Here is a 13431-nt window from a genome sequence, read left to right as displayed (position 1 = left end):
TGATCGCTAGCAAACCACCGCAGGCTGTGGGAGAGGCACCATCACCACCCACAGAAGGATCCAACCACACTAACACCTTGATCTCGGGCTTGTAGCCTCCAGAACTATGACACAATAAATTTCTATTCTTCTAAGCCAGCCCGTTTATGATATTTTGTTACAGCAGGCCAAGCAAGCTAATACACCAGGAATTGGCTAACATGGTTGCAGGGGATGACCAAGCAATTAAACCTATCTGGCAGGCAGTCAGAAAGAGAAGATCACAGGGGGCACCTGGGTGGCTCAGTCGGTTAAGCGTCCGACTCCTGACTTAGGCTCAGGTCATGATCTTACCCTTTCCGTGGGATGGAGCCTTTCTTCCGGCACTGCATTGGGCGGAGCCTACCTGGGATTCTCTCTCCCCTTCCTGCCTCTCAAAATAAATAAACATTTGAAAAAGAAAAGAGACGTTCACAGGACACTGGAATTCCACAGGCATGGGCTGAAGGTATTCTCCAAAGGCAAAATTTCTTCTCTTTTTCGGGGAAGCCTCAGCTCTGTTCTTAAGGCCTTTGCAACTAATTAGGTCAGGCCCACCCAGATTATCCGGGATGATCTTCTTTACCTCAAGTTCACTGATTGGGGACTTTTATTACATCTGCAAAATACCTTTACAGCAACACCTAGATTATTGTTTCATTGAATAACTGGAGGCTGTGGCTTAGCAAAGTCCACACATCAAAAAAGCCACCACACAGAGCTATATGGGATGCAGTCATTGTCCATTTTGCTCAAAGCAACACTGAAATCTTTCTAGTCACAAGAAACAAAATTCCCATCTAAATAGATTCATTTCGTGGAAATGGGTAAACAGTGTGTCAAACTGGGGTCTGACTCACAAGATCTGTGCACTAAAAAAAAGTGAGTCCACCACTACGTTTTAATGCCAATGAGCATTGAGAAGTGCTGGACTTTCTCTTGTCCTTGTTTGCTCTGTGGCACCCAATGACACACATGTGCCACATCCTGGTCCATGTGGAAAACCAGGTGAGCGGAGCAGGCAGAGGAGGGAGTAGGGCAGCTTTTGTGGTTTGCCAATTTGATAGTCTGTCAAGAGAAAATGCAAGCACCTTATTTTTATTTATTTTTTTAGTTTTATAATCTGTCTGACACAGAACATAATATAGAGTGTGGAGACAATATATTCCTTTTAATGAGAAGTAGAAGTAATCTGAGTCTTTTTGTTCTGTTTTCTTGGACCTCATGATGCATAGATACCTTAGGTAGAAAGCCCTTGTAAAGTGTGGCTGCAGTGGCTCCTTCTCTTGACCACCATGGGGGTGCATTCAGCAAAGCCATTTTTCCCAGCCTAAACCAAGTACAAGATTTTCCAAGGAGTCTCATTACAATGCACAGCAAAGATTTATTCATCTTTTATCCACAGTACCTAGTGCAGTGCCCAGAACACGGTAGATGACAAATAAATATTTGGTGAATAAAACTATATAATCCACAAATAGCCCCTGATATAAAACCTCCATGAAAAAATCTTTCCTGCTTTTCTCTCATAGAACTCACACTTGAGGGCCCTTTTCCTTTATACAAATACCCATAAAAATGTAAGAAGTAAAAGAAAAAGAGTTTACATGAGCCCTGCTTTTTTTTAATGTTTATTTATTTTTGAGAGAGAGAGAGAGAGTGGGGGAGGGACAGAGAGAGAATCCCAAGCAGCCTCCGTCCACGCTGTCAGTGCAGAGCCAGACGTGGGGCATGAACCCACAAACCTCGAGATCATGATCTGAGCCAAAGTCGGACACTTAACTGACTGAGCCACCCAGGCGCCCCTACAGGTGCCCTGTTTTAAAATTGGCATGCCTAACCTGGGTTACTTAAATCATTCAATAACCAATTTTGTCCTTCACTTTTCTTTTGACATTTTTCAAATCTATAGAACAGGTGTTTTATAAGCACAAAACAATGAACATCTGTTTATCCTTCACTTAAATTCATTAGTTATTGACATCCTGTCACACTGGCTTAATTCTCATTTGATACCTTCTTTGTACAAACCTCCATGCAGGAGCCCAGGGCATGGGGAGGGAGGTACAAAAAGGAACAAGATATCGTACCTTTCTTCAAGTGATTTACATCTTAATAATGAAAACTATGTGTACTAGACATGCAAAAACTAGACATGCAAACCAGACATGCAAAAAGATACTGTGTTACTTCCATTTACATAAAATGAAAATTACTCAAAACTAATAGATGGTATTAGGTGTCAGGATAGCAGTTACCCTTCCGGGGAGAAGGGTCTAGAGCAGCTGCTGGTGGGATTCTGCTAGTCTGTTTCCTGATCTGAGTTCTGGAGTTACTTTTTGAACATTCAAAGTACTTTATCACTTGAGTGTTTTTCTGTGTGTGTTGTATGTCAATAAAATTCTCAACAAAAGAAAACAAAGTGTACAGAAAAACTTAATACAAAATATACTGGACTTCTGGAGGAGACAATTAGAAAACTGGCATTTGAAAAAAAAAAAAAGAAAAGAAAACTGGCATTTGATTTGGGCCTACAAGAATAATGTCACCATTATTCTATACCCTGTGGGGAGCCCTTGGATGGTTTTGATCAGAGGAATCACATGGTCAAAGAGCATTTTCTGGTGGTTGATTTGGAATGTGTGCTAGGGAAACATTACCTGCAGGGGGAGTAATCCTGGTGAGCACTATGGAGGACTCAAACTCAAAGTTAGGAGATGGATATGAGATATGTTGTGGATTTAGGGTCCAATTATCTGGTTTGGAGACCAGATAATTGGAGCAAAAAAGGGGGGGGAGGGGCAAGGTGAGCTTGATATTTTACTCTTGTGTGAAACACCCACTTCCAGTACTGTATTTATTTCTCTCTGTCTAGAATACAATAAGCATTTCTCATCATTCCCAAGTGTCTACTAAAGTGCCTGGCACAAAAGAGATGTTCAGAGAATATGATCTGGGCTTGATGGTGAGGAGGATCCGTGGGTAATAAAGATGAGTTTTCTTAGTCCCTTCCCAGGTGGTCTCTGCAGAGCCACTCCCCACCCCCCCCCCCCAACCCCCGGACCCTTCCAGATTCCTTTTCAGCCAGATGGTAGGAGGTAAGGAGGCAGGTCAGCCTGCAGATTGCCACCAGGCATCTGTGCGAAGGAACCATCTTTGGGAAGACCTGGGTAGTCGCTGCTGCCCACTGCTTCACCAGGATGTAAGTACACCTAGAGAGTGGAACATGGGAGCTAATGGTTTAAGTTGGTTGATCATTAATTCTTCAGCCACCACCTCTGATATCCATCAGTCTGACACCACTTCCCCATTCACCACCACTGTGGACATTCCACCTCCCCAGCAGAACCTGAGCTCCTGAGTGCTCAGGAAAGCTCTGTCCTTTCACACTGTGCTCCTAGTTTATTTCAGTTAAACATGAGGCTGGCAATTAGAGACGTATTTATTTTATCAAGTTCCTCCCTAGGACTTTTTTAATCAGAAAAAGTATTACATTTTGTGAAATACTTTTTGGCATCTTTTGCAGTCATGAAGTGATTCCTCCTTTGATTTATCAATATATCAAATCCTTAATTAATAGATTTCCTAAAATTCCTGCATTCCTGAAACGAATCCCACTTGGGCGTGGTGCATTCATCTCCAATATACTGCTGGGTTCCACTTAGTTCCACTTAGTTGTTTGCATCAACATCCAGAATTGAAATTGACTGATAGCAGAGGCTCTTAAAATGTGGCCTCGAGATGACTGGCGACCTCCAAGATCCTTTTAGGGGGTCTGTGAGGTCAAAACTGAGACATTATTCTCCGTCTACTCTCATTCTCTCACAGCATGCAGTGTTTTCCAGGGGCTACATACCACATGCTAGCAGGTAGGACAGGGGTTCCTGGGTGGCTCAGTTGGGTAAGCATCTGACTCTTGATTTCAGCTCAGGTCATGATCTCATGGTTCATGGGTTCGAGCCCCGCATCAGGTGCTGCACTGCCAGTGCAGAGCCTGCTTGGGATTCTCTGTCTCCCTCTCTCTCTGTCCCTCCCCTGCTTGCTTGCTCTCTCTCTCTCTCTCAAAATAAATAAATGAAGTTAAAAAAAAAAAATAAAAGGTAGGACATCCTGTCTTCTATTTAGCCAGACATTAAACAGTTTTAAAAATATGTGAAACTGAGGCAACTGGGTGGCTCAGTCAGTTGAGCGTCTGACTTCAGCCCGGGTCATGATCTCCCAGTTCACTAGTTTGAGCCCCCTGTCAGGCTCTGTGCTGATGGCCTGGAGCCTGAAGCCTGCTTCAGATTCTGTGTCTCCTTCTCTCTCTCTGCCCCTCTCCAGCCCCTCCCCAGCTTGTGCTATCTCTCTCTCAAAAATAAATAAAAAAACATTAAAAAATAAAAATATGTGAAACAATGTCAGTCTTATTTAAATTTTATGTTTTTTGTTTGAATAAAATAAAATAAGAGGTACAGAAAGGAACAAAATATGGTACCTTTCTTCAAGTAATTTATATCCTAATAATGAAAATTATGTGTACAAACTAGGCATGCAAATAGATACTGTATTACTTCCATTTACATAAAAGGAAAATCACTCAAAACTAATATATAGTATTAGATGTCAGGATAGCAGTTACCCTTTAGGGGAGTAGTGTCTGAACAAACGTAGTTATTTAAATAAACATGTTATTTATGCTAATACTTAATGGTTTTATTGTGGTTATCTTAAATAAATTAGCAAATACATGATTTTTAAGCTTCTGCTTTAATTTCTAACATTTAACTACTGATAAATATAACTTGTATAAACAAACATCTTTAGGATTCTCAGTGATTTTTTTTAAAGTGTAAAAGTGTCCTGCGACCAACAAGTTTAAGAACTGCTGACCTATAGCTTTCTTTTTGTCTGCCTTTGTCAGACTTTGATATCAGTGTTCTTCATGAAAAGAACTGGAGAAATTTCCTTCTTGCTCTATACTTTGCATATAATGTATAAGAATGATAAATAATGATGTCATGTAATTACATATATTAAACATCTATTTCTTGAAGCCTTAAAGGTAACTTTCTCAATTTCCTTCATTCTTACTGTCTTTTAGGTTTAAAAATTTCTCCTTCAGGCAATTTTGATAACTTATAATCTCCTACTAATAGCTATAATATTCAGATTTTCCTACTACTTACTTTGAGTTGTACAAACCATTTCCTTATAATTAATACCTCTGTGTTTGCATGATTTTCTACTTTCCTAATTTTGTATATTATATAAATCTTTTAAAAAATATTAGACTATCTAGCAGCACCTGGGTGGCTCAGTCAGTTAAATGCCTAACTCTTGATTTCAGCTTAGGTTATGATCTCACAGTTTGTGAGACTGAGTTGTAAGACTGAGCCCCATGTTGGGCTCTGTGCTGACAGATACCCTGTTTGGGATTCTTTCTCTCCCTCTCTCTCTGCCCCTCACCTTCTCTCTCTCTTTCTCTGTCTCTCAAATAATAATTTTTAAAAATTAGACTATCTACTGTTCGGTCATTTTATAGAGATTTTCTTTTTATTTTAGAAGATAGATGGTTTTTTTTTTTTTTTCGGAACCCTTGTCCTCTGTACCCTACTGAATCATTTTAGCTGACCTAGATAGGCAAGCTGAACAGGGGCAGGGGACCGTGCCTCTGAGATAGTTCCTGCAGATGACTGATGGGCACAGCTATAATCCATGCTGATATTACAATGAAGCTGCAAGACTTGGTTATGTTCTCATTAGAGCTCTTAACTCATCGAGTGATGTCAGAGAGATTGCTTCATGTTTCTGAGCCCTAGAATCTTTTACATACAAGGAAGAGAGTACATTCTCTGGAGCCTTGCCCTGCGACTGGAAGGGTTGGCTGTTGCTTTCATTGCAATGGCCAAAATGGTGGCCTTGCTATCTCTTTGATTGCAGGGCTCCTTAGAGAACCACCTCCTAACCCCACATATTTTATTTATTTTTTTAGTATTTATTTATTTATTTAGAGAGAGAGAGAGAGCATGAGTGAGGGAGGGGCAGAGAGAGAGAGGGAAAAAGAGAATCCCGAGCAGGTTCTGTGCAGTCAGTGTAGAGCCCAATGTGGGGCTCGAACCTATGAGCTGTTGGATCATGACCTGAGCTGAAATCAAGAGTTATTCGCTTAATGGACTGAGCTACCCAGGTGCTCCATAACCCCACATATTTTAATGAAGCCATATCTGAGATTCTTTTTCCTCTTATTTTCCAAGGAGCAGCATGCAGCTGCCTGAGTGGTGACTGGAAGAATCCATGATCTGGCCAAAGACTCCCCTCAGGTAAGAGCCCTAGGGGAGGATTCAAGAGTCAATGCCAAGTTTGTCAACCGGGTCTAGCTTCACAATGGAGGCCCTCTTCTTTTCCTGGAAGCCTACTGCCGAAGATTTGTCTGTAGGCCAACCTTTCCTTGTTTCCAGCCCCAACAAGACTGTAGAATGAACAATAGTTACTTAGGAAATGCTCCCTGAGGCCCATGTCCACCTGGTGCCGTGCTGGGCACTTGCAACACAAGGTGAGTCAGACACCATCCCACAGGGTGACCACTACCTGAACTTTAGGTTGTTTCCTCCTTTAGGGGAGTTGAAGCACCCAAGCTCCATGCGCCTCCCTTCTTCACTGGGTCTATTTAAGGCTCCTTTTCTCTTATCAGAAAACTTCCATCAAGCACGTGGTACTCACTCCACCCTGCCTCCTACAGCACCACCTTGGAATAGGATTTGGCACCACTGTAGCTGGCCAATCTGCTTCAGTTCAATGAATATGTTCATCCCAACCGCCTGCCTGAGAGAGACTACGCACAGTCACAGAATGGGGGCCGTCATCCAGGTCTGGGATGAGCCCTCACACCAGGGTCCTTGAACTTTACCTCTCTGCCGTATTTCACAGACTCCTTCCTCATGCACCTTCTGTCAGTTGCTTCTCACACGGCCAATGTGCTGTGAAAGGTGAGGACACTTACCCCACGCCCAGAAAAATAAAAAGAAACTGAGGCGTATAAAACTGAAGTGACAGAGTGACACAAGTGCTAAGTGAGACAGAGCCCACACCTAGTTCAGAAAAGCCTAGTGATTTTTTTCCCCTGCCCCTACACTGCCTGTCTTAGAGAAGCAGTGGCTAATTCGACACCACTCTGGTGCTAAGCCGCCCTTCCCTAGCGAATGATCATTTTTTCCTTTAAATGGTCACATGCAAGTCTTCAAGGAGCACCATCTTCTTGCCAGACTTGCAATTAGGCTCTGGGGATGCGAAAGCAAATAGAAGGCAATCCCTGATTTCTCGAATAGGATTTGAGAGCCATGTTCAGCTGCCCCAGTACAAGGGGATAAATGCTGTAACAGATGTGGGCGCTAGTGTAGAGGGAGCACAGAGTAGGGAGTGATTTCCTAGGAGTATCAGGGAAGGCTTAGCTAAGGATTAGACATTTATGCTGGGTCTTAAAAGAATCATATGATGTTCAGGTAAACAGAAAAGGGAACACATTGCATTCAGGGGAACTGATATGAATGAAGGATCAGAAAGGCTAAGCAGAGGGATATTTATTTACAGCAAAAGGTGCCGTTCTGTGTGGCCAGTGCTTTGACAGGGGGAACTGGGGAGATTGTTTAAAATTACAGCCTAGGTCTCAGTTGTGAAGGGCTTTCTTTTGGTAGAAAGGAGGTTGGACTCTATCTTGTAGTCAGATGAAGGGAGTGATTGCCATTTCAGTGTAGAGGAGAACAAAATCAGACCTGACTAAAGAAGAAGTCAACAGGATGGATGGAGAAGGAGAGAGAGTGGAGGCCGGAAACAGCTGAGGAGATGCACAGATTAAGAGCCCAGATAAAATATGATGGGGACTACAAGAGTGACAGGAGGGAAAAACAGGTTCAAGAAACACTGTGTTCATGGAATCAACAAGACCAGGTGACCACTTATGTTTAAAATGGAGGAAAGAAAAAAATCACACAAAAATGATTCCCACCAGGGCACCTGGGTGGCTCAGTACCACCTGGGTGGTTAAGCACCTGGTATCGGCTCAGGTCTTGATCTCAAGGTTCCGTGAGTTCAAGTCCCATATCAGGCTCTGAGCTGACAGGGTGGAGCCTGCGTGGGATTTTCTCTCATCCCCCTCCCTCTGCCCTCCTCCACTCACTCTCTCTCTCAAAATAAACAAATAATCTTAAAACATGACTCCCACCTAACTCTAATGATTGCATAGATAAAAGCTAATTCTTATTTACTCTAGGCCAAATCCTTTCTATGTGTTATCTCCTACAATCCTCTCAGTAAATCTGAGAAATAGGTACTATTATTAACCCTAATTTTGCAGAGGAAAAAACTGGAGCTCAGTGACCAAGTCCTTTGGCCCAAACAAGTAGTGACGGCCCGCTCTCTGATTTCCCTTCTTTCAGGCTGCATGCGTACGTATATCATGTTAACTCTATCTTTAGGATAGACTATAATACAATGGCTCAGACCATAGTTTTCCTAACCATAGCCACATGGTACAGCCATCCACAGAATACTGCACCCTAAACAATGTGATCAGACTCCAGTGTTCCCTACTATCCTCAATCGTGCATTTATAAACAATGCCCTGGGTGGTACTGAGGCCCACCCAGTGTCTGCACTGTAGTAGTAGACCCTGTGTGTCTCTGGAAGTTAATAAGCCAACAAAGTCCTGGTTGTGTTCAAGGAGGAGAAGGGCATGCTTCCCTTCATTTCTCTCTTTTGGACGTTTTCCCTTCCCCCACTTCCTAAAGGCCAGCCTTTCTCCAATTATAGATCTGAGGCTCCCAGCCCCACCCATCTGCCCTGGAAACTGCATCTGCTGCCCCATTTACTCCCTGTTGCCCCCACAGTCCAAGCTGTGAACTCACAAATTGCTACCGTCTGGACACTCTAGCCCAGCCCCCGCCAGAACAGATGCTGTTGGGGAAGAGTTGAAGCAATTGCTGTAAACACTGGAGGGGGACTTGACTGGCATTGCTGGGGTAGCTCTGCAGATGTAGCTGCTCAGGCGGGACTCCTCTGGGGGTGGGCGGGACAGTGGGCATAGCACTCTGCAACCTATTTTTTGCCTCTTCCCAAACACACTGTGTCTGGCAAATTCTGCTCATTCCCAGCGTCTGGACACTCTTACCTTTCTACCATCTTACTCCGCAAGGCCCACGTCAGCCCCAGATCACCAGGTAAATGCAAGGTTTTCCATGCCACATTTCTTCGGTTCTACAAGTCAAGGCTGAAGATGGTCCAGAAAGCAAGGCGCTGCTATCGTTCTCTGCCCACCTGCAGGGTGCAGAATTCTGATTCTGCAGGGTGGGGAATTCTGATCAGGTGGTATCACGACACTTTAGTTTGAAATCCTGAAACAGGAAAACCAAGGAAACTCCAATGCAAGCAATGTTTTACACTGGTCATGGCATTGGGTGCTTGGAATGGGTGAGGTGCTCCATCAGTGTTCTCTCATAAAGCTCACCCCAGTCAACTAGGTTTGTCTGCTGAGACCCTTTGTTCAGGATGACATTTTTGCACAATGCACAAAGGACAGGCCAGAGCCAGCGTGAGGAGGAAGGGATGGAGTGGGTGGGCCGCTCATATGGTCTGGCAGAGAAAACAAGCTGAAGATGTGAGTAGCAGCAGGAGGCTGCTGAGGGAGGTGGTTCACGGGAGAAAAGAGTCCCAGGGTTAGAGCAACAAGAGCATTGGCACCAGAGGGGAGGAGCACTTCCTGGCTTTTCCGATCCAAATCACAGGAAATATATTTCTGGAATAAAGCCAAGTATAAACAAACAAGCCCTATGAGACAAAACAATGGTTCATTTAGTATATTAGTTTCCCATTGTTGCTAAAACGAATTGCCACAACTTTGCTATCTTTGAACAGCACAAATGTATTCTCTTACAGTTCTAGAAGCCAGAAGTATAAAATCAGTTTCACTGGGTTAAAGTCAAGGTATCAGCAGGGCTGGTCGCTTCCAAAGGCTCTCGGGGAAATCCTTTCTCTTGCGTTTTTCCGATTCCAGTGCCTGCCTGCATTCCCTGGTCTGTGGACCCTCCTTCCATCTTCAAAACTGGTCACTCCAGCTGCTGCTTCTGGCATCACACTGCCTTCTCTATTTCTTCCTGCTTCTGTCGTATAAGGAATACTGTGATCATGTCAGGCCCACTGGACAATCCAGGACAGTGTCCCCATCTCAAGATCTTGAAGTCAAACATAGTAACAAAGCTGCTTTTGCCACATAAGGCAGTGTTCACAGGTTCTACGATTTAGGATGTGAGTCTATTTGGAGAAGTTCATTGTTCAACCTACCACAATTTAGGCTTAACAGCTAGGACCTCAGAAGTGGCCATCCGTTCAGGAATAAAATGGAACTAAATCATTTTCAAGGTCAAAAAGCAATCAAAAAGCCCACAACAGCCTGGAAATTGTTTAGAGAGCATAGGCTCCTCAAGCTTTGATTTGGCCACAGCATCAGTCCTCCACAGGGGAATCTCGGTAGTGGAGGTGGCTGGTCCCCTCACCGGAGAAGGTGTTTTGTGGAGGCAGAGCCTCATACAGGCCAAAACAGGGACAGACGTTCACTCTTTCTTTTTTTCAGCATTTTGTGAACCCATACTCGTTGTCAGGCCTTAGGACCACACTGTGGATTTAGAGAGTGAGACGTGTGCTCATGGTGTGTTTCGGGAGAGTAGTAAAAGAGGAGCCAAACCAGGCAGAAGGTGAACATGCAAAGGGTGCATCTAGAGTGCGCAGGGGTGCTGAGGAGAGAGGGGAGGCATTGCCTTCTAAGAGTTACTGGAAGCCCAGACAAATGCCTGCCTTTATTCTGCTCCAAGATTAACAAAAGGGGCTGCCTCTCTGGTAACATGGAGGGAAAATGAGAAGGGAGAACGGAGGTAGAGGCAACTACTAAGAGAGCCCCCCCCCCCAAAATAGTTGATTGAATCAGATGGAGAAAATTAAGTTCATTCATTCATTCATTCATCCAATACATATTTACTGAGCATCCACCAGTTGCCAGGCACTGTTCTGAGGCCTGGGACACAGCAGGAATTAAAACAGAACAAGTCCTGTCCTCATGGAGCTTACATGGTAGTAGAGGGAGAGAAAGAGTAAGCAAGTAGGTAAGATATGTAGAATGTCATCTGAGGACATGTCTTATGGAGACAAAGTAAGCAAAAAAGGGGCACTGACGGGAAGGACTGTTCTCTTAAGCATTATGGGGCTCACTACCATGTGACAGGCAGGGTGCTAAATGTTACAGGGCAGAGAGGAATTCATTCATTCATTTGCTATGTATATTCATCCATGTGACAGTCACTGTGCTCAGCCCTGGAGAAACAAGGTCTCTGCCATAATGGAACTTCTAGAGAGTCAGCCATTTACAATTAAATAGTCAGGATGTATATTACGAGCTGAAGTAAAAGCCATGAATAGCATGTAATGTGTACATCTACTTAAATTGGGGGGTTGGATCAGGCATCTCTAAAGAACTGATATTTGAACTGAGACCCAATGAAAGTATAAGTGAAAGATATAAACAGTTGTAATAAACTATTGTAATTAGAGCAGCATGGTATTGGCAGAGGGGCTGGGCAATGAGATCAAAGGGAAAGCTGATATATGGCAGGGGTGGCGTTGCGGGTTAGTGACCAGGTATGAGCAATTCAACAAATATTACTGAGACAACACATAACCCATATGGAAAAAATTAAATTGGATCCCTGCTTCACATCATATACAGAAATCATTTCCAGGTGGTTGAGAGACTCAAATGTGAAAGGAAACACTTTAAGTGTGTCAGAGAAAATAGAGACTATCTTTAGGATCTTGGGTAGGAATAGACAGGTCATACAAAGCACTAGCCATAAAGGCAAAAGATTGATACATTGGACTACACTGCAATTACAAATTTCTATTCATCAAAAGACGGAGAGAGAAGAAAGAGAGGAGGGAGGCAGGAGAAAAAGAAAAGAAATAAAGAAAAGAAGACAAAAGAAAGGAAACAAAAGAGAAGAAAGTTGTACAACAGGAGAAAATATTTGTAACTGATATAACTGGCAAAGACGTGGTCTCTAAAATATATATAAAAGACTCCTAAAAATTAGTAAGAAAAAGAACAACTCAAGAGAAAAATGGGCCAAGGTCATGAGTAGGCATTTTTATTTTCCAGAAAAAGAACTGCCATGGGGAAAAAAAATATGAAGAATGTTCAACCTCCTCAGCTATGATATTTGGTTCACAAGTTATCATTTTCATCAATAATAAGATATATTGATTATTAAGATATAATAATAATATCAATAATAAGATATCCTGCGATAATATCTCAGTACCTGCAGATGTTAGAAGCGTCCACCATGTACGTGCCTGTGCCGGTGCGTGTTTGGGGGCTGGGGTTGGGGTGGGAATCTACTTTCTCAGTTTCCCTGTCTCCCTTCAGGTCCAGGAGGCAGGGATTTACCTTTGCTACCTGCAACGGGAGAACTGATTGGGGGAGAAGGGTTACCAATGTTCTGAAATGTGCCGCGGAGAACCCCCATAATCTATGCCTGCCATTCTGTCTCCTATTGGTCTGGTGTTGGGTACCTATTATCTGTCTCTTTCCCAATGGAGAATGAATGAATGAATGAAAGAACGTTGCAACGAATGTCTTAACTCCGTTACATCTCCGCCTCGGGGAAACACCCAGCACTAGACCAGGCTCAGAGTAGGAGCTCTTTACCCGCGTCAAACGGATATATTCCTGTGCTCTCTGAATTGGCCTGAATTCCCCTTTCCTTTATCAGCATCCCCTTCTTACCACTCAGACGCCCCTCCTTTCCTCCAGCCTTGGCAAAGTTTCCACAAGGTGCAGAGAGGAGGTTCTCCGTCCGCGCTGCTCAGAGGGTGCAGGAAGGAGGGCAGGATGGAGAGGGGCCACGAATAAACAAGGGATGGCCCCTGGGAACGGGGACCCCGCAGCAATGGCAGCCCCTAGTCGCGTGCGGCCCCTAGGGGCAGGGCGGGGCAGAGAGAGAGTCACGCGACAGGGAACTCCTGGGGCGCCAAGGGGGTGGGGGGTGGGTGAGCGGTGGGGGGTGCAGGGGAGGGGTGTCCTGGGGGGGCGCGCGGGGGACGGGGAGCGGTAGAGGGTGTAGGAGGGGACGCGGGGGGTTTCCACGGGGGACGCGGGGGGGGGGTCCACGGGGAGGCGCGCGGGGGGGTGGTTAGTGGGGAGGGGTGCGTGGGGGGCTACGCGAGGGGCTCCACGGCGGGGTCGCGCGGGGGACGGTGAGAGGTGGGGTACGCGGGGGGTTCCACGGGGGGCGCGCGGGGTGCTCCACGGTGGGGCGCGCGGTGTGGGGGTAAGCGGGAGTGGCCGGGCGCGCGTCGCCGGCCGCGGCTTCGAGGCCTCCGCGTCCGCCA

The sequence above is a fragment of the Lynx rufus genome, unplaced genomic scaffold (assembly GCF_022079265.1).
Source record: "Lynx rufus isolate CCGP_SWC_20201006 ecotype Redwood Valley unplaced genomic scaffold, mLynRuf1.p SCAF_9, whole genome shotgun sequence".
Lineage (NCBI taxonomy): Eukaryota > Metazoa > Chordata > Mammalia > Carnivora > Felidae > Lynx > Lynx rufus.
The sequence above is the reverse complement of the archived record's forward strand: the minus strand, read 5'-3'. Positions refer to the sequence as shown.